Here is a 25,601-nt window from a genome sequence, read left to right as displayed (position 1 = left end):
CACACACACACACACACACACACACACACAAGGGTGAGGACAAAGCCTTGACTGAGCGGCTGCATTGTGCTTTCAGGATCTCCTGAATCTGTCATGAGAGGGTAGGGACAGCCTGTGAGTGAGGATATAGATCTGGGGCCTGTACGGCAGGCAGTTGGATGCTACTAGGGTAACTCCATTCTCTGTGACTCAGAATGAGCTGGCTGTGGCAGGATTGGAACCTCCAGAGGGTCCCATCTGGGCACAGGGCTGTACTCTGGCCTTCTGGGGGGTCAGGGACAGTGAGCCTTGTGTGCACCTGGACAGTCTTGCCTGAACATTCTGTATTCTGTGTGTGTGAGAGAGAGAGAGAGAGAGAGAGAGAGAGAGAGAGAGAGAGAGAGAGAGAGAGAGAGGAGAATGTGTTTAGAGGTCGGGAGCCCACCACATAGGTGAGGCCCCAAGGATCCTCGTCTCTGTCTCCCCAGTTCTGAATTACAAGGCAGGACCAACCACACCCAGTGTCTCCCAAGGGTTCTGGGCGTGGAGCTCAGGTCCTCATACAGTCTCTTTATAGTTCAGTGGTTCTTAATCTGTGGGTTGAGACCCCTTTGGGGTTGAAAAACCCTTTCACTGGGGTCACACATAAGACCATCAGAAGACACATATTTGTACATTACAATTAATAACCATAGCAAAATTCGTAGCTATGAAGTAACAACAAAAATAATTTTATGGTTGGGGGTCAGCACAACATAAGGACTGTATTAAAGGGTCACAGCAGCTGGAAGGCTGAGAACCCGTGATCTAGACCAAGCCATCTTTCCAGTCCCGACACTCTGGATTTCTGACAAGCTGTTTTTCTAAAAAACGCCGTCCCTGGTGAAGCGCGTCCCTCAGATCTAACGTGTCCTTGCTCTGTGGGGACACCAGACGGAGGAAACCAAAACAAGTCCAGATGTCTGTCAGGCGGCGAACACCTCAGAGGCTTGAGTCTCTTCCCCGAGCTCCCAGGACAGAGGAGCCAGGCAGCACTCAGACCCAACAGGTGAGTGGCTGCAGGAGCACCACAGGTGCACACGGGCTCATCCTCCAGCTCCCACCTGTTCTTCTGGGTTCGAGAAAAGGAAACGACCCAGAGCGGAGCATGTTCACCTTATAACGCCTGAGCTCCTTCCCGCACACATGTCTGCATGTCCTATGACCCTATCTGCAAGACAGGAACCGGTTCCCAAGAATGCCCACCCCATGCACCGGCACCCACAGGAACCCCGGGAGCACATGTACCCTGTTTCCACCTCTGAGGCAACAAAAGGAAGCAAGACTCACTTCCCAAAGCCTCGTTCTCCACGGGGTGTGTCCCTCATTTCCTAACACACACACACACACACACACACACACACACACACACACACACACAGAGAGAGAGAGAGAGAGAGAGAGAGAGAGAGAGAGAGAGAGAGAGAGAGAGAAGAAAGGTTTCACTTTTAGAACATTTTTTTTTCTGTTGGAACACGCTCCAATTTAAGAAAATTACATTTTAGTTTTTGGAGGGGATGGGGTATGTGTGTGGCACAGCACACCTGGAGCTCAGAGGACAACGTGCAGGAGTCGGTTTTCTCCTCCCACCATGGGGTCCTGGAGGCTGACCTCGGGCTGTCAGGCTTGGCAGTAAGTGCCTTTACCCACTGACCCTTCTCGCTGACCAGCTCCAGCTCCTCAAGCAATCAATGTCAAAGGGGAAGTCACCGTGTCTCTGTCACTTCTGTTGTCAGATCCTGAGACCCTCAACAGTCTCCTTCCTGCCTGTGCCTCGAACACACTTCTTCATGCAGAGCACGGGGAGGGGCTCTTTCTTTACCCAGATGCTCTGTTTGAAACAAGGTTCCTCTTTGCATCCCAGGTTACCCTTCGGTTTACAAGCCTCCAGAGAGGTCTACCTGGTCTCTGGGATGCTACAAATTTCCAGAAGTTTCCCTGAGCTCTGAGAACAACAATGACTTCTTCCCATGAACTCCAGCCTGGGGCCAGCAAGAACCCTGTGGCCTTCTCTTTTGACTTCTTTACCTGCTGGCCTTGCCGGTCCTCTGACATTCCGGCTTGTGGCCACAGCAGGTCCTCCGTTCTTGTTTCTCCTCCCCAGCACCATTTACATCCTTACCCTCACAGAGCGCGGAAGCGCCCCCCACCCAGGATGCCAGGGTCCCACGGAACAGAGCACCAAATGCAGGGAACTATTCGAGAGGTGTGGCAGCCTCGACGCTTCTTCGACGCTTCTATATAGATACCCTGTGGTGAGCACCCAAACCAACCCTCATCTTACATGGAGAAGGTCATAGCTCAAAGGAGGGGAAGGGACCCAAACAGGCCACACACCATATCCAAGGTTAACAATCTCAGCCCCCTGCCCAGGGAAGCCTCATCCTGGAGCAGAGTCCTCCACACATACACCCCAGGCTCTGCTTCCAGCCCCCATGTCACGGATGCCTCCACCCCATTTGACAAGTTAAAACCTGGAGGCCCAAGGAGGAGGTCACACGGCTGGGCAGGGGTCATTCTTGAGCTGCAGCCTCCCCCAGGTCCCTATTGTGGCTCTGATGTAAATGTCCCATGAGAGAAGGCTCTCTCTCCTGGGGTCCCAATAAATCATGGGCTAAGGAATTTGGGGGGTTATTGCTTTTTCAAGGATGGCAACCAGGGTACCCTGATGCTGCTAGGCACTAGAAAGGCCCCTGGAATTCTCACCTCAAATGAGACAGTCAGGAACCAGGATCCAGGACTTTACCAGACGGGTCAGGAGCTTCTAGCCCATCAGCTGGTGCCCTTCCTAGTTCAAGGTTACCCCCCAAGGGCCGTACCTGAGAAGCTGTGGGCACGGTGAGGACTCTGCCCCAGGTCCTTCGCCAGAAGAAAACAATACAAAAGCGCGTGGCCATCGCTGACTACGCCTAGAAGGGCATGACTGACACAAAGCCCACTCTTTAGGATTCACTGTGTGCTCTGGAAGGGTCTACAACCCCTTTCTAGACGCATTCCTCACCCCCTACCCCCACATGGCCAGCCAGGGCTGCCTTCATCCCTGAGTGTGAGCATGTGTGTTGGGGCTATGTGACAGCCCATACGAGCTTCCGTGTTTACTAAACCAAAGGAAGTTAATGACTAAGAGATGCCGGGTTTTGATCCTACTGAAAATAAAACTGGGATCTGTCGGTAAACATGAACGAATCTCGGGCTGTCAATCATCTCTTCGGGGTTCCCACAATAGGCAGGATTCTGTCTGGATCCAACAGCTTCCAAGATAGGGGTGCTGTTGGGGGGTGTTGTATCTTGTGGGGACAGGTTTTCTGAGCCTCCATTGTCCTGTCAGCATCACCTGTATGAGTGAAAAGCTCTCATGGAGCTATCAGCAGGGGCAGAGGGCAGACATGTGCTTCTGAGGCCAGAGGGTCCTGGGGGACACCACAGGCAGGGAGACCTCACCTCTGTGATGGAGGCCTACGGGCAGGAGCAGAGTTCCCATCTGCAAGGCTGGAAATCTGGTTGTGTTCATGTTGAGGGTAGAAATCAGGGGTGAGCGTGGTCTCAGTGCTCTGTCTGCTCTCACCTGGATTGCCATGGCAACAGTCCTGTCTGGGCCTCAATTTCCCCATCTGTCATGTGGAAGGATTGCTTGGAAAGTGGAGCTGAGCCACCAGGCTGGGTTGATGGAAGTTTCCAGGCCAGCTCGTGCCTTCCCACCCTCATTTTTTTCTAAACCTTTGCTTCTTTTGGGGGTGCCAAGGCCTTACAGATGGCCCTGGCCCTGCTTGTGCCCCAGAATCCCTTATAATTATCTCTTCCTGTGCCTGAAGTCCATGCCTGGGGCTGGCGCAGGGAGACTCTTGTGGCAGAAACTGCAGGGGGACAGCAGATATCTGAAGACCACATTGGAGGGTACACTAACACCCTCCAACACCTGGCTAGGACCATGCTTTCCATCCCTTACGGGCCAGGGGATCCTCTTCTGCCAGCATCACCCCTCCGTGTTGGAGACAGAAAAGCATGGACTGTCTCACAAGAGAGGGGACCCTAAGAGACAGATCACAGTGGTGGGAACCAGGGGAGGTCAAGTCATCAAGACAAAGCTAGACCATGGATAGGAGAAAGGGCTATGGGCAGTGGTCCCAGTGCATGATTGAGCCAACCATGACTTGGTTTTCCTCCCATCGGAGTCCAGAGGAGACAGGGAGCAAAGCCCCCCTCTCGGATCTCATTTTGTATGTTGCCTAAGGAGGCTAGACTGGCCTAGGCCTCATGTCCCTTCCCAATACTGAGGATCTGGCTCACTAGACCAGCCCTAGAAGTTTAAGTCCTACAGCTCATGACTCCCTGACCTTGGATAGTCCTGGACCTTTCTGGAAAATGGGGCAAGATCGGTTGCTTTCCATCAGAAAGAACTGCATTGGCTGCGCCCATCCCCCTCTCTGTACCACAGCCTGGTTCCCAGAGCTCAGCACCTGTGAACTGAGGTGGCTGGGAGTCCCAGACTCACCCTCAACCCCTGCCTTGCTCTCCCCTCCAAGAAGCTGCCTTACAGCCTCGGGGACAGAGTAGGGTCAGAGGGGTACCACAAGGCCACGAGTAGCACCCCATTTCTCGTTCATTTCCAGCACATACGTAAGAGGAAAAAAACAGGTGCCCCAGCATCCTGAACAAATAACTACTCCTCCCAACCTGTCTTGCTGTGCAACTCTGGACACCATCTTGTGCCTCTCTGGGCCTCCTCTCCTCACATGAACCTTAGGAATGGACAATGCCCAAGTTCCCTGCAGGGGACACCTGTCACCAGCCATTCCAATAAAGACTTCACTCAAGGCCAGGTGACATTCTGTGCATTGTTGAGAGAAATTAAATCCAGGACAGACAACAAAAGAAGAGGAACAACGGGGGTGGGGTGACAAATGTGTCCAGTGTCTGATGTTACACCATCATCTCTTCCAAGTTTATACCTGGAAATTTATGGCCCCATCGCCGGCTCTGGAAATCTGTCTCCTGCCTGTCAACTCAGTGGCATCTTATTTCCTCTCGCTCCTTCTGGCCCCTCTCTTTGTGCCACCTACCCAATGGCTACAAGGCTTAGCCTCCTTCAGCTGAGAAATATGAACCCACGGGGCCAGGACCTCTCCGCTCATAAATATCTAGGAAACTACAGTAGCCGTGTCTTGCCACTTAGAATCGGGTCTCCTACAGATGGGAACTGGGTTCCTCAGGGGGTAGGACGGTGACGTGGCAGGATCTGAGAAAGACTTCATGAGTGTTGAGGAAATTTCCCTAGATTCTAGAGGTGGCATCCAGCTACTGGAGACAGGCAAGGAGCTCAGAGAGAGAGAGAGAGAGAGAGAGAGAGAGAGAGAGAGAGAGAGAGAGAGACAGACAGACAGACAGACAGACAGACAGACAGACAGACAGAGACAGAGACAGACAGAGACACACACACACACGCACAGAGAGAGAGAGAGAGAGAGAGAGAGAGAGAGAGAGAGAGAGAGAGAGAGAGAGAGAGAGACCCTACTGTGCTGTCTGGTCCAACACCACCATCAGAATTTTAGTCCTAATAACTGGGAGTGTGGTCTGAAGAGTGAGTCCAAGGACTTAAGTTTCATGATTCAAATGGCAGGGTTGAACTAAGTCCCTGACCTGGGACTCTCCAGGGGACCTCAACCACCTGTTTTTTGTTTGTTTGTTTGTTTTGGAGGGGCCAGGAAGAAATGCATAGCAGATTCTTCAACCAAAGTGTAGGGAACCCAAGGCCAAGTTACTTTGGGGTGTTTTCCAGAGAGGGGAGGATCTGATAGGATTGCGCACTCACTCACCTGTGGTCAGAGCTCCCTGCTGTCTCCCCATCCCCTTCAGGCCTCAGAGTGGGGACTCAGGTTATGGTGCCCAGTCCAGCTTTTCTCAGAATCAGCGGACAGCCTGCACCGCCTGCCTGCCTAGCATGCTGAGTGACACATACCCAGAAGGTCAGGCACCCCCTGGGGTGGGGGTGGTGTCCCAACCCTTATGGAAGAGGGGTGTTCCCTTAAGCTACCCTCAGCCAGCTGGACTTTAACCCTCCACCTTTGGTGACTTGGAACACACAGATGGAGTGGGACTATCTCTTCGACACTTGTTCGATTACAAGGTGACAGCTGAGAAGGCACAGGAGATGAGGTTATTTCTGGCTTTTCAGTGACATAACTCCAATTTGATCATTGCCTCTTGGGGCTGGGGGTGGGGTAGCGCTTTAGAATGTGTCTATAGGAGAGACTGAGGAGTGGGCTTGCTTTTTATACCTGCTCCCAGCTCTGACACTTTCCAGAACTCCTATCCCCAAATATCCCAGGCTCTTCTGGGAGTAATTCTCTCATAGCTCTCACAACCCAATACAGGGCATGAGGGTCAGGTGTCAGGTACACACCCTACAGCTCCAGCTCTATCTGGGTTCTGTACTCCTTGGTTCCCTCTGCCCCCAGCTGGAAAAACAACTCTCCACATCCATATTCATTAACCCTTCACTTCTCTAAAAGTATCATCATATCCCCATTTTGCCGACTGGAAAACTGAGACTCAGAGACATCACCTGACTCAAGGTCGCATAACCCCTACCTGGAAGAGCATAATTTTGATCTCAGATGTTGTCGGGTCCGGGAGACGGGGATGGGGGTAGGAGGGTGGCTGTAAATACAGATTGAGACACCCTCTGGCACTAACGTAAGGTACAGGCAGGTCAGGAATGGTGGGAGATGAGGTTCATAGATTTCTCACCCCAAACCCCTGGATGGATGGCCATAAGGACAACTCCAAAGTTTGTGGGAAAGGGTCCACCAAGTTTCTAGTGAAGTCCCCAACTCCCACGCCAGGGTTTTGACCCAATGGTTTTGATGCAAACCCCGGCATCTCTGATATGTGGCTGTCCAGTCCCAGGTGCCCCGCCAATAGGCTCTCCAACCGTGGGATGGATGGCAGACAAGGTAGGGATGTTGATGCCGGCTGGATGAGGGTCAGGAACTCGGGTGAGGAGGTGCGTGGATAGTGCGAAGGTTTCTAGGCAGTGCAGAGGCTGGGAGGGTCGTTGGCACTGGGGAGCAGGTTTGGGTGCACGCAGCGAAGCAAAGTGCTGGAGAAGGGGCTGCTCGACTGGAGACTGACGGCTGCAGCAGTGACTCGAAGGCGTCATCGGTACCCCTAGTCTCTGGCTCTGCGGGACTGAACCAGCTCAGATTCCTCTACAGCCAAGTTGCTACAACTTTACCGGCTTCACTGCTCCGGGTTCGTGCACGGGGCCTAGGGTGCAGCCAGGGGGTCAGGGGCGCGCTCTGCGCGTTGGGGTGAGAGAAGCGCAATGTCGCCAGTTGGTCGCCCGCGGAGTGGCCGGGGTCCCACGGGCCCAAGCTCGGCTTCGGGCCACGCTGCGACGCAAGATCCCCGAGCTTCACGCTTACCTGCCCGGCCCGGCTCGGCCGGCGTTCCGGGGCTGCACCCGCCACCGCCAGCACCGCTGCCACCTCCGTCCTTCAAGCTCTAAGTTCGCTCTCGGATTGAAATTCCTCCCCAGCTTCGCCCATCGATCTGCGCGCGCGCCCCGCCCCTCGCCGCGCGGCCTGGGAGGGGGGGGAGTGGAGGGGGCTGGTTCCCGCCGCCCGCCCTCCCTCCCCTCCCCCGCCTGCCCTCGCCACCAGTCGGCTCCCTCCACCGGCTCCGCCAGCGCTCAGTCCGGGCTGCGAGAGCCGCTCGCCCTCCCTCCTCCCCGCCTCCCGGTCCCCTCTGCGCTCCAGGCTTGTATAGCCCTCAGGATCCCGCTCATGAGAGCTGGGGATCGCGGAGGAAACTGCAGGGGGGGGGGGGGCACCTGACCGTCCCTCCTGCACGTCTAAGTAGAAGGTATCTGCTGCCTCAGCAGGGGCCTCGTATGACCCCATCACCACCGACATACCACGACCTTTTCAGGACCCAGGTCTTCCGGTGGAACTGGCCCAGATCCCAGACAGCTGGGACTTAGGGGCGCTGAACGACACTCCTGACACTGACCCCCATCCTTCACTCACTCACCCTCAGCCTCTGAGAGGACTTGAAGGGCTCTCCAGCACCCCTCCAGTTTAGCCTGCCATTCCCGACGTGTGTGCGCCTGCTTGTGAGGAAGCCCCAAGAGAGAAACAGAGTCAGGAGAGGCTTGCCCCAGGCCACCGGGTCCAGGAAGATCCTAGGCTGGGAGCCCTGTGGACTCCTCACTGTGGCAGGCACGCTGATGACAGCGTCCTGGATATAAGTCCTGCTCACAGCCCCACCGGTGCCTCTGGCAGATCCTGTCTCCCCACAGCCCATCTCGTCCCCACGCGGCGCCCCCTCCCCATTTCCTGTCCCCCGCCTGCCCGCTCCTGATTCCCGGCCTCAGTACCCCCTGCACGCTCTCTCCTCTCTACGCTCCTCCGCTCCTCCGCTCCTCGCCAGCAGCTGGGCAATTCACCGAGCATACAAAAGAGTTGACTCAATTCAGCGGCAGAGCAAATCAAGATAAATCCTATAGTGTGTGTGGAGACCGGAGCAGGAAAGTGAATGAACGCCCATAGCACCATCCAGTCCTGTGTATGGACTGGCCCTGCTCTGGGGTGGCAGGACTGGACTCCTTCCTGGCCTGGGCACATACAGAAGCTGGAAGGGGGTGATGGGTTCTTAGCCAGGCCTTCAGCACTGGATGAACTTGGAAATTGAGGGCTGTGTGCCCTCCCAGTCCTTGCTGGGTAGGGCTCCTAGGAAGGGAAATGTGGGCCAAGACTGTGTCTTGGAAATGTGTACCCCAAGTAGGAGCAGGTTAGACCCATGAGGACGGCAGGGCCCTTGGACTATATGAGACTATGTATGTAATTTCCCGGCCTGGCCTCCTGTCATGGCTAGGGTCCAGGCCAAGGGCATCAAAAAGATAAATACTGTTGGCCTGAATGTTCCAGGCGGTGGCCCCTGGACCTGGGGTGGGAGCGTGGGACATCCTTCCCTTACCACTGTATCTAAAAGGAGTTCTCATCGGCTTATCTCTAGGGACAAGATTGTGTCTGGGGCCGCCCAGTCACTCTTGGATGGCATTCTGGGACTGACCAGTTCAGTGCAGAGGAATAGGACAGAGCAGGATACCCCTGCCATCAGTTTCCCAAGGCAACCCCGGAGAGAGAGAGAGAGAGAGAGAGAGAGAGAGAGAGAGAGAGAGAGAGAGAGAGAGAGAGAGAGAGAAAGCAGATTCCCCACATTTCTAGTGCCCCCCCCCCGGCCTGGCATGACTGAAACCCTGCTATGGGTCTGGTGCTAACCAAAAGACTTAGGATGAGTGTGGTTTGTGTATCAGACACTGTGTTAGCACGTGTCCCCAGATTCATTCAACTGGACTTTGCTCCTCTGACCCCTTCCACAAAGAACAAGCAAGCTGGGGTCCAGGTCCCCAGAACACCCTTGACCAGTAGAGCCCCACCCTCAAGGCAAGTTTGTGGCTTCCCAGGGTCAGCAGTCTGCGGGAGGGAAGGTCCCAGGACTGCTAGAATAAGGGGAAACACGATAGTCATCTTCAGGTGGAAGGGTCCCTAGGACACCCAATATTGGAGCACCCAGGTGGGTGGGAGGGAGCTAGTAAGAGGATCGGGTCCTATAGGCTATGTCCCCCAATCTCCAAGCTGCTGTGCTAGTTGTAATCAAGATCCGGGAGTCCCATGGGGCCGCCCCTCCCCCGGGAGCGGACATTGTAATGTAATGCTTGTAAGCCATTAATTCTATCACAGAGACGCCGGCGCCGCCACGCGAGGACATCTGTCAGAGACCCATCGCTCTGCTCCACGCCCCCTGCCGCTCCCCAGGTCCAGAGCAGCGGAAAAGATGCACCACCTCAGCTCTCCAAGCTCTAAGGTTGCTGAAGCGGGCTCGGAAGCCGTGAACCCGAAGGGGGCGGTGCCGGGACACCCTTGGGACAAAGAGTCCCTGAGCCTTTCAGGGTCTGAGCTCTGCAACCTCCCACCCTAGACGAGAAGTGCCCGACTCCCTTGTTCCCAAATACTAAAGTCCTCCCGGGTTCTGACCTGAGCTTTGGGATGAGGTGGGGAGAGAGCATAGAATCCTTCTGATACCTCAGGGTGTGAGTAGGAGACCCTGGAGTGAAGTAGGGGTGGGGGACACTGGCTCGGAGAACTGAGTACTTCACTCGAAACCCTTCCAGGAGCTTCGCTGGCGGGTCTGCTCTCCACAGTCCCTAGGCAGCTGCTGGTGAATGTGTCACGCGTGGGCGATGGGTCTCAAGGACTCGGAAACTGGTTGAGGGTGATCCTCATTCATGCCTGGCAGGGTGGCCCTGGGGACTTCATACCCACAATGGGGGGGGGGGCGGGTAGAAAGAGTTCCTGGGTGTCAAGATATGGCCTGGGCTCTTGACCCCAGGTGGTTAGCAGTCCAGACCCGCCTGTCTGGGAAGAGAAAAGTTAAGGGAGGGGGAGATGGCCCCTCGAGGCCTGAGGGGAAAGAGGGAAAGGAGAGGATGGACAGGCAATGGAACGGGACTCTCGAGAACTGAGGCGGGGTCAGCTTCAACGCAGCCAAACCCAGCCCAGCAGCTTTCCCAATCCCTAAAGATTCCTATTAATAACTAGGAGTCAGGTCCTTCCAGGGAGCTGACAGAGCCGGGTCACCCGACTGGAGGGGGGGGCACGGGTCTTACAATACCTTTCCTAGGGCTCCAGAGACTGGAGACCAGTGAGCTGCACGCACGAAAGTGAACCCCTCCACCCACTTTTTCTCCTCCTTGTGTATTCAGACACAGGGGTGAAGCTTCTGGGCCAACTTGGGGCACCACGGCCATCCCGTGCACCTCACAGAAAAACGACCTCCCCCCCTCAAAAAAACAGCACGCTCAGCAAAGTTTCAGGTCCCGGGTGGTACTTCCTAATCCGAGGGGGGTCCCAAGCCCGGGCTCTCCGATCCGCGGAGTCAGGGAGGGAAGTTTGTCCGGCAGGAGCTCGGTGATCGAGAACTTCGAGTGCACCCGCCTTGTGAACGCCAGTGAGTGGGGGGCGCCCTGGAGCCTACGACTCAAAGCACCGCGTCAGAAACACCACCGGCTAGGAGGGGACTCGGCCCAGATGCGGACGCCCAGTCAGGGCGCGGGGGACTGGGGCGATAGAGGAGACCAGGACTGTGAGAGCCGTTGGGGACTCCCGCGCCACCCGAGAAGCCGGCAAGAGCGCATCCTCCCGCCCCTCCCCCTCCAGGGGCGGGGACCTGTAGACCCCGCGTCTGCGGCAAAGGGGACCCCCCTCGCCCGCTGCACACCCCTTCTTACCTGAACCGGGCTGCGGCCCCCAGGTCTGGAGGCTCGGTCGCCGTCTTGCAGAGCGCGCGCGCCCAAGTCCCGGGAGCGCCGCGGTGGCGGCGGCAGCGGTGGCAGTGGCTGCCCCTGCTTCCTCCTCCTCTTCCTCCTCGGGGCTCTGGCTGGCTCCAGACAGACCTCCTCCCCCGCCCGCGCTACCCGCCCCTCCCCGAGCCCGCCGGGCTTGGGGATCGGCCTCTCGCCGAGAGCGGAGAGGAGCCTGCGGGAACCGGGCTGCGGCGCTCACTGCGTCAAGAGCCGGGAACCGCGCGATCGGAGCAGCTCCGGACCGACCCGGCAGGCGGGGCGGCCGCGGCGCCGGCGACGCCGAAGGGGCCGGGCGGCTCCGGCTCTCGAGCTCAAGCGCGGGCGCGGCGGCAGGGGCCGCGGCGACGCGAGGCGGTGGTTCATTTTGTGAGAGCGAGGCAGGTCGGACGTGGGAGCCGCGCGGGGAGGGGACCCGAGCAGGGGCGGGGGCCGCTGCACGTCCATCGGTGGCCCGGGGAGGGGGTCAGGGCTCCACGAGGGGAAGTTGGCTGGAGCTGTGGGGACATCTCAGGACGCCGACACAGTTTCTCCTCCTTTTCCTGGCCCTGCCGGTATCCCTTGCCCGTGCCCCAGGCCACTGAACCGCGCGGTGGAGTCCAAGTCTCCGAGTGTCATGGGGTTGGGACCCTTCGTGGCGATGGGAGGTGGGTATGAGAAACGGGGATGTGCACGCGCGTACAGTCACGGCTGTGCACACACACGCACCCGCATGAATCCATGTAGAAGTTGACCCCGAAGTCAGACCTGTGTAAGCGCGTGTGTCACAGCACCACCCGCAGGGACGGTTGTTTCGCGGGGCGGGCAGCGGGGGAGGAGAAGAGGGGGTGGTACAAGGTTGTCAGGCCCTCCGAGATGCAACATCCCCTCTTTCCACCAGGGGCTTGCTCTCCCCATAAGGTCACGACCACTTCACAGTCCCTCCCCTCTGTATCGCTTGTCACCACCACCTTGGGCTGAGAGACCCGGAGGCGTGAGATCAGCCTGGCACCTTCCCATTCCCGGAAGGTTCCGAGTGGTGGATTCCCCTCCCACTAGCCTCTCTCTCGTTTCTCCAGGGATCCAAGTGTCGCCTCTGGGGCTCTGGGCTCCAGGCAGTTCATCCTACCCCCCCCCCATCATTCCCGGAACACTGACAGAGCCGGTTGCCTGGCCTCCCACTCCCTACCGCGCCCCTTCCCCAGCCGGTAGCTTTGGCGTTGGGTTGAAATTCAAAATCAAGTTCAAGAGCGCCCTCGCCGGGCTAAGGCCTTGCGCGCACCTGCCGAGCCTCCGGTGCGCTTGCTTGCGGAGGAGCTGGAGGACCCCTTGGGCAGAGTGGCGACCCTTTTGGGCCCCACCTCCTAGTCAGAGCACCCCAGAGACGGGCTCCAAGTGCTGGAGCCTCAGCGTGCGGCCAAATGCACACAGCAAGGAGCAACGGGATGCTGGGGACCGGGGCCGAGCCCAGAGCTCCCATCCTGGTCCTCTGGCCATGCTGCTCCAAGCCTCACACCATTCCCAAGCCCAGGCGCGACCAGAGGGCCAGGATGAATGTGCCCGGGCTCAGGGCCGGTGGCCTGTCCTGAGACTCTTCTGCAGGCCATGAACTCCATCCAGTCTGCGGCACCGGCAGGCAGCCCACACTTGGTAGGACCCTAGGTCTCACCCAGCCCATTTTTCATTTGGAACACAGGGGAGTGAGACCCCAGTTGAGGCCCAGGGTAGAGGAAGGTCTGCCCTCCTCCTTCCGGTGGATTCTTGAACGCAGAGAATGGTGGTCAAGGACAGAGCTGTCCAGTCCACCTTTGCACTCAAACCTCAGGAGAACCAGACTGGGACTGAAGCCCAAGCCCAGGGTCTTAGGGTATCTCTTGCTGAACCCATGAGACACTAACTGTCAGTAACCTAGACAAGTATGACCACTCCCTCCTCCCCAGCATTCTGGGAGCCATCCCTGCTCTTAGCCAGTACTATCTGTATGGCCACCCTCATCCCCACCACACACACAGACCTACAGACCTATTTGTGGTGTTGGAAAAAAGACCCTGTCAGTGCTGGCTGACCAGGATGATGCACAAAAAAAAAAAAAAAAGGTCAGGCACCCCTCAAGCTTGGAAGGTAAGGCCACAAAACTAACCCCAGGCCAGAGCCAAAGAGCTGAAGTGAGAGGAAGGCTGGCTTCTGCCAGATTTCTCCTAGTGAGAGCCCTGGCTCTCTCAACTGCCCCCACCCCCACCCACCCCCACCCCACAGTCCCTCCACCTCACTCCCATTGTCCTAAACCTTGTCACCAACAGATATATGGACCCCAGAACATCCTGCAGTGTGCACATTTATGTAAATGGCATCCACACATTTGCAGATGGGCACACCTCATAATTCATCCCCAGGCTCACCCTCATGAAGAACTCATACACTCAAGAACCCCATTGAGAAGTTGCAGAGGAAAGCCTGTGAAGCCAGTCACCAAGACACACCCACCCCACCCACCCCACTCTGCTCCTGGGTCACACATACCCCCCAAGGTCCAGTGGGTGCCGTCAGGGTATCTGAGTTTATATACTGGTGTGGGACTGCAAAAGTCATTCTCACAGACGCAGAGGTACCAGATGTTGGTAGCGTTGAAAGCACCCCCCACCTCGTCACCACCTCCTTCCCTTTTCCTCTTGTTCATCAGCTTCCCCCTTCCTCCTCTGTATCCTTCTACAGGCTCTCACTCCATAGCCCAGGCTAGCCTGGCACTCCAGTGGCCTGCCTCAGCCCGCTGAGTGCCAGAATTACAGGTATGTGCTAGCAGGCCCAACTTGCCCTTGGTGTCTCTTTATCTGCTCACACACAGGGTTTTGCACACATCTGCTTATACCCACCTACTGCCCCCACCCCACACAGGACCTTAGCAAGGCTGTCTGTGGACAGAAGCCAGAAGCAGCCGTGACAGCTGTCATTCCTGAGATGAAGGGACCTAGAACAGATTTAGAAGGATGGGCTCAACTTTCCCACTGGGCACATGTGGGACCCCAGACTCAAAGCCACCCACATTGATTTCTGCTGGCTCAGCAGAGGCCCATCCAGGGAAAATGGCTTTTTTTCCCCCACTGAGTCAGTGAGATCTCATTTCACAAGCTGAGACATGTGAAGGGACGCTACCAAAGGAAGTGATGCCTAGAGAAAAATGGTGACAGTTCTTCCTATACCCAGACACTGACATCCATAGCTCCCAGAAGACCCCAAAGCCACAAAAGAAATGCTAGAACCAGTTTTCCCATATATAAAGAGCTCTTACAACTCAATAAGAAAAAAATGACAAAGATGTGGAAAGTGAGCAGAGAAAACAAACAGAAAAGGTGCGGGGATGGGGGGGATGGGGGAATGTCTCCCGACAAAGGAGAAGTCACCATACTTAACAAAATGCAAATGAAAGCTCAATGTGACTTTTCACTCCCAAATTGGCAAAGGTTAGACCATTTCCCAGCTACTCTGAGGCCACCATACAGGAAAGTATATACTCTGGGAACTCTTGAAAGGATGTCAGAATTCCAAAGCCACACACCCTTGGGCCTGGCATTTTCTTCTAGGAATGTGTCCTCTAGATGCTTGTCACGGATGTGAAAAGTGATATATGACTCTGTGCAAGGTTGTCTGCTGAGGCACTCTCTAGCAGCAGCAGATTGGAGGTGTCCTAAATACCCACAGATGAGGGAGGGCTTATGTGCATCACAGCACAGTCAGCAGAGCAGGGCAGTCAACAGAGGGACTGGATGCTCTGAACACAGCTCCTTTTGCTTTTCTATGCATTTATTTTCTTGTGCTGGGGACTGAAGCCAAGGCCTTGCATGTACTAAACAAACATGCTACCATTGAGCTCTTCACTGGGGAATTCTAGGCAGGTGCTCTCCCCTGAGCCACACCCCAGCCCCTCACTGGGGCATTCTAGGCAGGTGCTCTACCCCTGAGCCACACCCCAGCCCCTCACTGGGGGATTCTAGGCAAGGGCTCTACCACTGAGCCACACCCCAGTCCCCCCCCACTGGAGGATTATAGGCATATGCTCTACCACAAAGTGCCCCTAGGTACTTTTTTTACTTTTTATTTTAAAACAAGGTCCCACTGAGTCTCCTGTGTAGGCTTTAAATTTACTCTGTAGCCCAGACTTACTTTGAATTTGTCGCTCTTGTCACTTAGCCTCTCTAGTAGTTGGCCTGACAGGCCTGCGCCACTAGACCCAGGACCAAGATTTTCTTTTTGTTGTTATTGTTTTTTGGGGGAAGGGTTGTTTGTTTGTTTTTTTCAAGGCAGGTTTTCTCTGTGGCTTTGGAGGCTGTCCTGGAACTCTCTCTGTAGACCAGGCTGGCCTCACTCACAGAGATCCGCCTGCCTCTGCCTCCTGAGTTCTGGGATTAAAGGCGTGCGCCACAACCACCCAGCCCAAGATTTTCTTTAGAGGAGAAAAAATAGCAAGAAGCAAACCAGTAAACTCAGTCCATGATTTTTGCATGTTTACAAACGGTAGTGAAGAAAGGACAGTAATTCTCACTGTGCGCAGGGCTTAGTTCTAGTCAATTCCTGTAAGGATCTGTAGGCTGGGCTGGGAGTGAGGAGCACATAAAGAAAACTCGTTTTTAAAATTACCTAAATTATTCTTCAGCCAGACTTGGTGTGCACATCTTTAATCCCAGCCCTGGGAAGGCAAAGGCAGGTGAATCTCTGTGAGTTAAGGCCAGCCTGGTCTACATAGAGAGCTCAAGGCCAACCAGGGTAACACAGTGAGACTCTGTTTCAAAAAAAAACCATCGTATTTATTTATATAGACAGCACAATGCAGACTTCTGTGTCTGATTGTGAACACAGTGCTGAGTTTTTGTTTTTTTTTTTTGTATAAATTATGTTTCTTTATTGGGGGAGGCACTTGCCATGTGACACACAGAGGTCAGAGAAGAGCTTGCAGAGGTTGGTTCTTGACTCACACCCTGTAGGTCCAGGAGGTATGGAACTCAGGTTGTCAAGAAAGCATCTTTAATGGTTGAGCCATCTCACCGCTCCCATTGCTGGGAGTCCTGACCATGTGTACACGCAGGGTAACTTTCACCCTGGTGACCATAATAAACAGTCACAGCCCCCCCCAAAAAAATAAAACTGATGTCCCTGCATGGCTCAATTCGTCTGTTCGTTGTCCAGGCTTTTCCACTCATAAAAATTCAAATACAAAAATGAAAGTGAAGACTCCTCAGTTGTCTCTTCTCTCTCCTCATCTCTATGGTGATCGGGGAGGAGAACACTTCCTGTCCCAGTTCATAGGTGACAAGACCACAGTTCAAGGGATGATCACAAATTCAGTAAGGAGACCTTGTTTCATGTGTACAACTTGAGGGGCTGGGACTCAGCAGGTGAAAGTGTCACCAATCCTGAAGACCTGAGTTCGATTCCTAAGGCCCACAGTGAGAGAACTAACTTCTGAAAGTTGTCCTCTGACCCTACATATATATGTGGCGTGCACGCATACACACACACACACACACACACAGAGAGAGAGAGAGAGAGAGAGAGAGAGAGAGAGAGAGAGAGAGAGAGATGAGCACAAACACACCACATGCACAGCATTCTGTGAGCAACCATACAACCATCTAGTTTCAGGACGTTTTCCCAACTGACCAGAAAATCCTGTACAGTTATTACCCACCCCAGATGACTCGTCCATCTGTTTTTTAATTCTGTAGATTTAACTGTTCTAGGTTCTTCACTAAGAATTGAATCATTTGCAGTGTGGTCCCCTTGTCTAACAAACCCTCATGATTTTTGTGGCTCACAAGCCAGAGGTCCATTCCCTTTCACTGCTGAGTAATACTTCACTATAAGGATATACCACACTTTTTATTCATCCCTGTAAAATGATAGACGTTTGGCTTTTGCTCTGGGCTTACGATGAATGAAGGGATGTTTTTATACAGTTGTGTGTGGACATAGGGCCTCATTTTCCCTGCATATATATGTATGTAGCCCTTGAATGGTCGATAGTCTTGTGTTCAATCTACTGAAGAACCCACGGCCTCTCGCAGAGGGCCCAGTATTTTCCATCCTCCACACTCAAACCAGTGCTTACCTTGTCATTTGCCATGATGGCCGTCCTAGAGGATGTGCAGTGCTATCTCATGACCATGATTTGCATTTCCCCCAACGGCTATTGATGTTGAGAATTTTTCTGTGCATGCATGAGAAATCTGCATAAATTCTTTGGATAAATGCATATTCATATTTTGCCCATTTTGAAATCAGTATATTTATCTTATTATTATTGAGTTGTCAGAATTCTTTACATAGTTTAGACACAAGTCCCTCATTAGGCTCATCACTTGCAAGTGTCTTCTCTGCCTCTGTGGGTTGTTTGTCTGCATGAGAGCTGCCTGCAGCACAGAGAATTTTAATTTTAATAAAGTCCACATTTCTCTTGAGTTCTTGGTGACACATTTGAGCACCCTTTGCTTAAGATAAAGATTTGTTCCTAAGTTCTCCTCTAAGGTTGTATGTGTATCTATGTGTGTGTGTGTGTGTGTGTGTGTGTAGAGAGAGAGAGAGAGAGAGAGAGAGAGAGAGAGAGAGAGAGAGAGAGAGAGAGAGAGAGAGAGACTGAAACTGAATTGACCAGGAGCTTGCCAAGTAGGCTAGGCTTCCTGGCAGTGAGTCCCTAGGATCCTCCTGTCTCCACCTGCCCAGTTGCCCAGTGCTGGCATCTCTTTCTTTTCCTTCCTTCCTTCCTTCCTTCCTTCCTTCCTTTCTTTCTTTCTTTCCTTCTTTCTTTCTCTTTTTCTTTTGTACATCCATCCTTCCTCCCTCCCTTCCTTTCGTTTTCCAAGACAGTGTCTCTCTGTGTAGCCCTGGCTATCCCAGAACGCATTATGTAGACCAGGCTACTTTCAAACTCAGAGATCCTCCTGCCTCTGTCTCCCAAGTGTTGTGATTAAAGGTGTGTACCATCACTGCTCAGCCAGAGATTTGCTGACTGAGACCTCTCCCTGGCCCTCCACCTATCTTTTTTACAATTTTAGCCTTTATGTTTAGGTCAATGCTTTGTTTTAAGCTATTTTTAAATACCTCTGTGTGTGTGTGTGTGTGTGTGTGTGTTGTCTGCATGTATATCTATGCAACACTGTTCCTGGTGCCCATAGCAGCCAGAAGAGGATATCAGATTCCTTGGAACTGGAGTTATAGACAGTTGTGAGCCCCACATGGGTATTAGGAACTGAAACCAGGTCCAATACAAGAGCAACAAGTGCTCTTAACCACTGAGTCAGCTCTCCAGCCTCCCAGCCCTATTTTTATTTAATTACTTATCATGAGTGCATGCATGTGTGCGTACGTGCGAGAGTGTGTGTGTGTGCGTGCGTGTGTGCCTGTGCCTGTGCCTGTGCCTGTGTCTATGTATTCAGGACAGAGGTCAACCTTGAACATTGTTCCTCAGGTACTATTAAGTTTTGTCTTTCCTTTTTTTTTCCTTTTTTTCTTGTTTTTGAGACAAGGTCTCGCTGTGTGGCCCTGGCTATTATGGAATTCTATGTAAGTCAGGCTAGCCTTGAACCCACGGAAATCCTCCTGCCCAGTGTTGGGATTAAAGATATGGGCCACCATGGCCCACCCACCTCATTATCTGAGAAAAAGTCTCTTATTAATCAAGTATGCTAGCTGGCTGGCCAGCACTGAGGGTTCTAAGTTCGAGCCACCACACCCAACCGTTTGACATGAGTTCTCGGGATCGAATTTGGATCCTTGTGCTTATAGAGCCTGCACTTTCCTGATGGAGCCAGCTCACCAGCTGCATCCACCCAGTCCTCTCCTGTTACTTGCGTCTCACTGAGTAGTCTGACTGAGTAACTGGGTTGACGAACCCACATCGGCGCCTGGCTTTCTGGTTCATCCTTTCTCACCCTTAACACAGAAAGTCTTCCAACAGAGTTGATGTCTCTATCTGGCCCATACTGGATCCCACAGCCTTCTCCACTGTCCGTTGGGGGCTTTCCCAGATTCTCTCCTCACCTCAGTCCCTCAGGCCATCAACCTCTCCCCAGGTGGATGGGTTTCTCACACCAGCACCCTTCCAGCTTAGAAGGTGGAGCGCTGGGGCCACCATCCTGTCCAACCAAGAAGGTGGGACTTAAGAAGAGACTGAGAAAGGAGTGCTCTGCCTATTCCTGGGGCTCTCTGGTCCTACAAAGATGGGCAGGACAAGCCAGGGCTGGGAAGAGGCTGGGCAAGACTGGGGGCTGGGCAGGTACCCTCTTTGTGCCTCCTCCACTACCTCATGGCATTTTTAGGGATCTCTCCTCAGAGGTGAAGCTGAAGCCACCGGAGAGAGACCTGCTCCCTGATCCCAGCCATTCAGTTCTGACTCAATCAGGTCTGAATGAGAAGGCAACAAAAGTGGCATTTTGCAAACTTTTAAGTAGATGGGGCCCGATGTCCTTGTTTCTTTAAAAGAGCATCAGGCTAGCAGGGTTCCACCCAGGGAGGGAGATGTAAGAAGAGCCTAGGAGCAGAGAGGGAGGGGCACAGGGCTTTCAGTCATGTGGTCCAAAGATTGCTGGAGCCTAGATAGAAGGGTGTTGCTACACTCATAAAGGTGGATTTGAAAACACTGCACACCCCCTGCTTCCTTTGACAGCAGATGTTTCAGGGAGTATCTTTCTGGACTTTTCACTGTGATCCCCTTTAGGGGAGTCACACTTGTCTGGTCATCACTGTCAGTCCCGCACACAGTGGGTACTTAAAATAGCTGCAGACAGTAAGCACTCTGGAACTCCCGCTGAGTACAGTGTCCAAAGCTGTGTTCAACCTGCAGCCTGTGCCTGGTGACGCACACAGGATCTGGCTTCACTCAAGCACAGGCAAGGGAAGAGAGAGGCTATGAGAACGTTCCCAGCTCTAGGCTGGTGGTGATCTCCAATTGTGTGTGTGCCGGTGCATGTCTGTCACGTGTATGCATGTGAGCATGTCTGTGTGTCTGCGTATGTGTGCATATTTGTCCATTGGAGCCCTGTGTTGGTGTATGTGTGTGCATATACATATATATATATGATATACCTTATGTGTGGACAAGTTTGTGTTGGGGCCTTCATGTATATGTGTGCAGATGGGCATGCAAGTGCATGCAGAGTACATGTGTGTGCTGAATGCTTATGTGTGTAGTATGTGTGTTCAGGGTACTGTGTGTGTGTGTATGTGTGTGTATGTGCTGCATGATTATGTACATGGTATGTGTGCATATGTGCGTACATGTGTTCAGGGTGCCTGCACAAAGGTGTGTGCATGTGTATGCATGCATGTATATATACACATGCATTACTGGGTGTTCACATGCATGATCTAAGTGTGACATTTGCATGTGTATACATCCACATGACATAAGTGTGTGTGTGTGTGCTAACCAATCTGTACCATTGTCCACCAACAATAGAATTTCACACCACCCTTTCCTAGGCTACAAAGGGCAGTAGGTGCCAGTAATGCCTGAATCCCAGGAGGCAGGGCTCTGTGGAAGGACACAGGCGCAGGCAGAGCGATAGGCTAACATCACCATGAGCCAGCAGTCCTCATGGACCTTGACACACCTGGGCCTGTATGGATGTCCTGGGGCCACTGCAATGAATGACACCCACTGCTAAAGCAGCAGAAAGGTGTGCGCACAGATGAAGGGGACTCCCAGCGAGGTGTGTAAGGGCCGAGCAGCCTCCCAGCAGTGCTGTGGACGCACTCCCCTCCTCGCCTCTCTTCCTACTTACCAGCTGCGTCTGGCTTTCGGTGGCTGCCGGCTACCTCCCTTTGTTCCTTCCCATGTCTTCTGGGTGCAGATTGTCCCTTCTCTTAGAGACACTGTCACAATGGATCAGGGTCACCCCCGTGACCTCATTTATCCTTGACCACCTCTGTAAAGATTGAGCTCAGGAATGTCTCGCTCCCGAGCCTTGGGAGTTGGCACACTGCCGTGTAGCACACTAAGCCCACGACACCCCATCCCCCTTACCTCAGCAGCCCTGAAAAGTGAACCTCTCTATCTGTTTTTCAAAGGGAAACAAGCTCAGCAATGTCAAGCTATTGGCCCACAATCACCCAGCCTGGAAAATGATATAGCTCCTAAGTATTACAAAGGTGGAGATGCATTCTATCCTAGACAACTCAGGTGGCTTCCTGGAGGATATTTGGTTCAGGTATTATCCATTCAGTGGGGGTTTTATTGTTTGAAAAAGTAGAGAGACAATTTTGAAGATGTTTTCCTACCAATTTGGGGGGACCCCTTCAAACTTTCTGACCTATTCTTGTGACTACCACCCACAGCTCTTGGTCAAAGCAGCCCATACTGGGGGATTCTAGGCAGGTGCTCTGCCACTGAGCCACACCCCAGCCCCTCACTGGGGGATCACTGAGTAACATTCTAGGCCTCCTTTCACTGCTTCTTTGAGATAGAGTCTCACTAAGTTACTCAGGTTGGTCCTGAACTGTGGTGCCTCCTGAGTTCTGGGACCCCCAGGCTCCAGCAAACCTTCCTGCCCTGGACTATGCAGTTATGGGGTCAGCCAGCTTCCCACTCACCTCCCAGGGAAGCCTGAGTGGGTCTCCCCTTGCCATATGTCCCTCACCCTCACTTCTTCTGGATCACTACAAAGACCCCTCACATTGTCCTGGTGGCACGGCTGCCAGTGTCACCCCACGTGAGCTGACCTTTCAGGTGTCTCTGCTGAGACAATCCCTGAAGTTCCTTGCTGTCTGCTGAATTAAGCATGACTGTATTTTCCTCAGGGTTCAAGGCTTTCTTCAGCTGGTTCCCACTCGGTCCTTGGGACCAAGCCTCCCCTCCTCAGCTTGCACACCGCTCAGCAGATGTATCTCCGTCTGTTCACTCACTCATGTTTACTTCAGTTTTGTTTGCTAGGTGAGGGAACTGAGACGAAGATGTCAAACAACCCTTGTATGGTCACAGAGATGATCATTGGCAGGCCTGAGATTTGGGCCTTGTTTCAACTGAGTACTATGGGGTCATTGACTCTGGTGGCTGCTCAGCCACCTGTTTCTTCCATTCACAAGGCTCCTATGGGTGTGGCCCTTCACAGTTTGTGGGAGGATGACCCTTATAGATCCTAGCCACCCCTTTGAAGGACACAGAAGTTTGGGGGTGTGGGGTACCTAGAGTCACCCAGCAAGACAGGACAACTCAGGAAAGCAGGCAGAATTAGAGACTAATTGGGTCCCCCTTTCAAATTTCTCTTTTGAAGTCCTAACCCTGAACTTCAGAATGTGACTGTATCGGAGACACGGCCTTCATTGAGGTTATCACACAGCATGCCCCTCCCAATGGGACTGGAGTCCCCTTAAGAAGAAGACATCAGAGGCTGGAGAAGTGGCTCAGTTGATCCTTGACGTGCAAACATGGGGCTTGAGTCTGATCCCCAGATCCCACAAAAAATGCTGGGCATGAGAATTCAGGCCTATAACCCCAGTATTGGAACAAAAGACGCAGGCAGCCCATGGGGCTCACTGAGCAGCCAGCTAGCTTAATTGTAAGCTCCAGGTTCAGTGAGAGACTGTATCTCAAAAAAATGGTGGGGAAAGCCTGAGGAATGACCCCTGAGGTTGACCTTTGACCTAAACATTTATATACATCCCCCCCCAAAAGAAGAGATGAGGATACAGACACTTGCAGGAGGCTGGTCATTCAAGAACACGAGGGAACACACAATCTATAAGCCCGGGAGAGAGCCCCTATGGGAGCCTGCCCTGTCCATACCTGAGGCTCACCCTCTGGCTCATAGAACTATGAGAGATTAAATTCCTGTTGTGTTTTCTGGTGGTGACCCAAACCAGCAGGCACAGGTGGCTCTTTCCGACTGCACACTGCAGTTCAGGATGGATCTGAAGCCCAGAGGGTCCTTTCCATCCTTCACTGCCCTCGCAGAGGCTGGCCAGCTCCTGAGGGCACCGTTGAATCGGCAACACCAAGGGCTCCTGCAGGACCTTGCTTCCTGACAAGCTGTCAAATGGGCAGCAGATAAAACGCCTACCCTGTGTGACAGACGGGATATAAAAAGCCTCCACGGAACTTTCTATTGACTGGAAATCTTATGCTTCACGTCCCATCATCTCCTTGACTAACAGACTTCACAAAGGCCGGGGATGTGTGTCGGCTGGCAGGAACACGCAGCCTCATCTACCCTGACACAGCCTAGGGATGCCTGGTTCTTGTCCCAGCATCAGAACCTGAACCCAGAGCCCAGTGACTTTCCCTAGTGACTCTTCACTTCTTGGAGGGTATGGAGGACATCAATGTCCCTTGACGGGGAACATGCCACAAGCTGGACCTAGGGCAGTGGCCCCAATTATCTCATTGTCACCTTGGGCACACACCACAGAGAGCCTTTGCACTTTCTCATCACAGATGAGAACACAGGGGGTGGGGAAAGGACCCATCGAGCCTCTCGGAAAGTTTGGGGCTGGGCTGAGCTTGGGACCCAGATCACAGCTCAAGGTGACCCAGGGCAGATGGTGCTCTGAGCACGAGAAAGATGAGGCAGGGTGAGACCTCAGGGCCTAAGGTCCCCTACACCAGGAACCCAGGACAGAGAGGGATGCAGAAGGGCCTGAGCTGGGGAGAGAACTAACGCAGTTGATAAAGTTCTTGCTATACAAGCTTGAGACCCGAGTGTAGATCCTCAGGACCCACATAAAAGCCAAGCTCAGTGGTCATGTCTGTAACTCCAGTTCTGGGAATGTGGGCAGCAGAGACTGGCAGATCCTGGAGCTCATTGGCTGGCCAGTCTCAATGAACTGGAGAGCTCCAGGTTCAGTGAAAGATGATGTCTCAAAACACAAGGTGGAGCTGGACGGTTGTGGCACACGCCTTGAATTCCAGCACTCAGGAGGCAGAGGCGGATGAATCTCTGAGTTCGAGGCCAGAGCTCTACAGAGCTACAGAGCTAGTTCCAGGACAGCCAGGGCTACACAGAGAAACCCTGTCTTGGAAAAAAATCTAAAAACAAAACCAAACAAACAAAAAACCAAGGTGGAGAGGAGCTGGGTGTTTCTGCGGTTATCAGGTTAAGAGCACTGGCTGCTCTTATGGGAAACCCTGGTTTGATTCCCAGCACCCACGTTGGGCAGCTCACAGCTGTCTGTATCTCCAGCTGCAGGAGATCTAACGCCCTTTCCTAGCTCCCTGGCTACCTGAACACATATGAGAAATACACACACGTACACACTTTTTTTAAATCTGCAAAGCGAGGTGGAGAGGGATACAGGAAAACACCACACACCAACCTCTGGCCTCCATATGCATGTGCACGCACACGTACAACCATTCACAGGCACATGTGCAGACACAAACGAGAGCATGCACACTCACACGCATACAGTGTACTCAGGCCTGAGCACAACTGACCAGATTCCGCTGCTGCCCACAATTCAGGGTGGGTTGGGGGGGGTCTCTGCCTCCCTCTGCACATATCCCTCTACCCAGGACCCTTAAGTAACTTCAGTTGTGAGTTTGCTTCTCGCCTAGCTCAGCACCCCAGGGACCTCACTGAGCCAAAAATGTCTGTGGCCTCAAAGGCAGCCGGGAGGAACGGCGTGCTGTACTCAACCAAGGGCTGTTTCTTCCTTCCAGAAGAGCTGGGGGCCTTGGTGCCTCTGACAAGGCTGAGCTCAGAGCCAATCGCTGCCCGGGGAGCCAGTAATTAATAAAGATAGATAATGATGGACCATCTGTCCCAGCCCACGCTCCATGGCAGGGCCACGTCGAACTCTCATTAGGCATTCCAGTGCTGTTGTCCCCACAGATGTTGTCGGTGGCAGCGTCGGTCCCGTGGGAAGACAGAGGTTGGACATATTTAGGCAAACAGCTCGGAGCAGGCTGGGTCTCAGCCATGGAGCTCCCACAGGGTCAGTCTAGGCAACTATTCAAAGCATAAGGGGACCTCTATTCGCCCTCCATCCTGGAAGGTGGCCCCAAGAACGCACTGAGACCGGTTCAAATCCCACTCTGTACTTGCTGTGTGACCTTGGGCAAGTGAGCCCAGAGCCAAACCTCTCACTGTGGGCTTAGAAAGACAGGGTGAGAAGTCAGGACCTAGTAATGCCTTTAGTCTTACTGCATGCAGGGCTCATAAAGAGAGGCCCTGGAACTCCCAGCACACAATGCAGTGATAGCAAGTGCTTGCTAGACAATGGAGAAGGCAAGGAGCACAGTGTCTTGGAACATTCTAGA

At 53.5% G+C, this 25,601-nt stretch overlaps 1 protein-coding gene across 3 annotated transcripts in view; it reads right to left on the bottom strand.

Annotated features, from left to right (window-relative positions):
* Positions 1 to 11,661, bottom strand: part of Elfn1 (extracellular leucine rich repeat and fibronectin type III domain containing 1) — a 62,791-nt gene extending 51,130 nt beyond the window's left edge. The window contains exon 1 of one of the 3 annotated variants that reach the window (XM_013120414.3): positions 11,309 to 11,661. The gene's annotated coding sequence lies outside the window, so the exon portion shown is untranslated. Of the gene's footprint in view, positions 1 to 7,442; positions 7,564 to 8,049; positions 8,267 to 11,308 lie in introns of those variants that run through there. The other 2 variants (XM_040751260.1, XM_013120413.3) reach the window with 2 other exon arrangements.
* Positions 11,662 to 25,601: the final 13,940 nt, after the last annotated feature.

The sequence above is a fragment of the Mesocricetus auratus genome, unplaced genomic scaffold, assembly GCF_017639785.1.
Source record: "Mesocricetus auratus isolate SY011 unplaced genomic scaffold, BCM_Maur_2.0 Super-Scaffold_100008, whole genome shotgun sequence".
Classification (NCBI taxonomy): domain Eukaryota; kingdom Metazoa; phylum Chordata; class Mammalia; order Rodentia; family Cricetidae; genus Mesocricetus; species Mesocricetus auratus.
The sequence above is the reverse complement of the archived record's forward strand: the minus strand, read 5'-3'. Positions and strand labels throughout refer to the sequence as shown.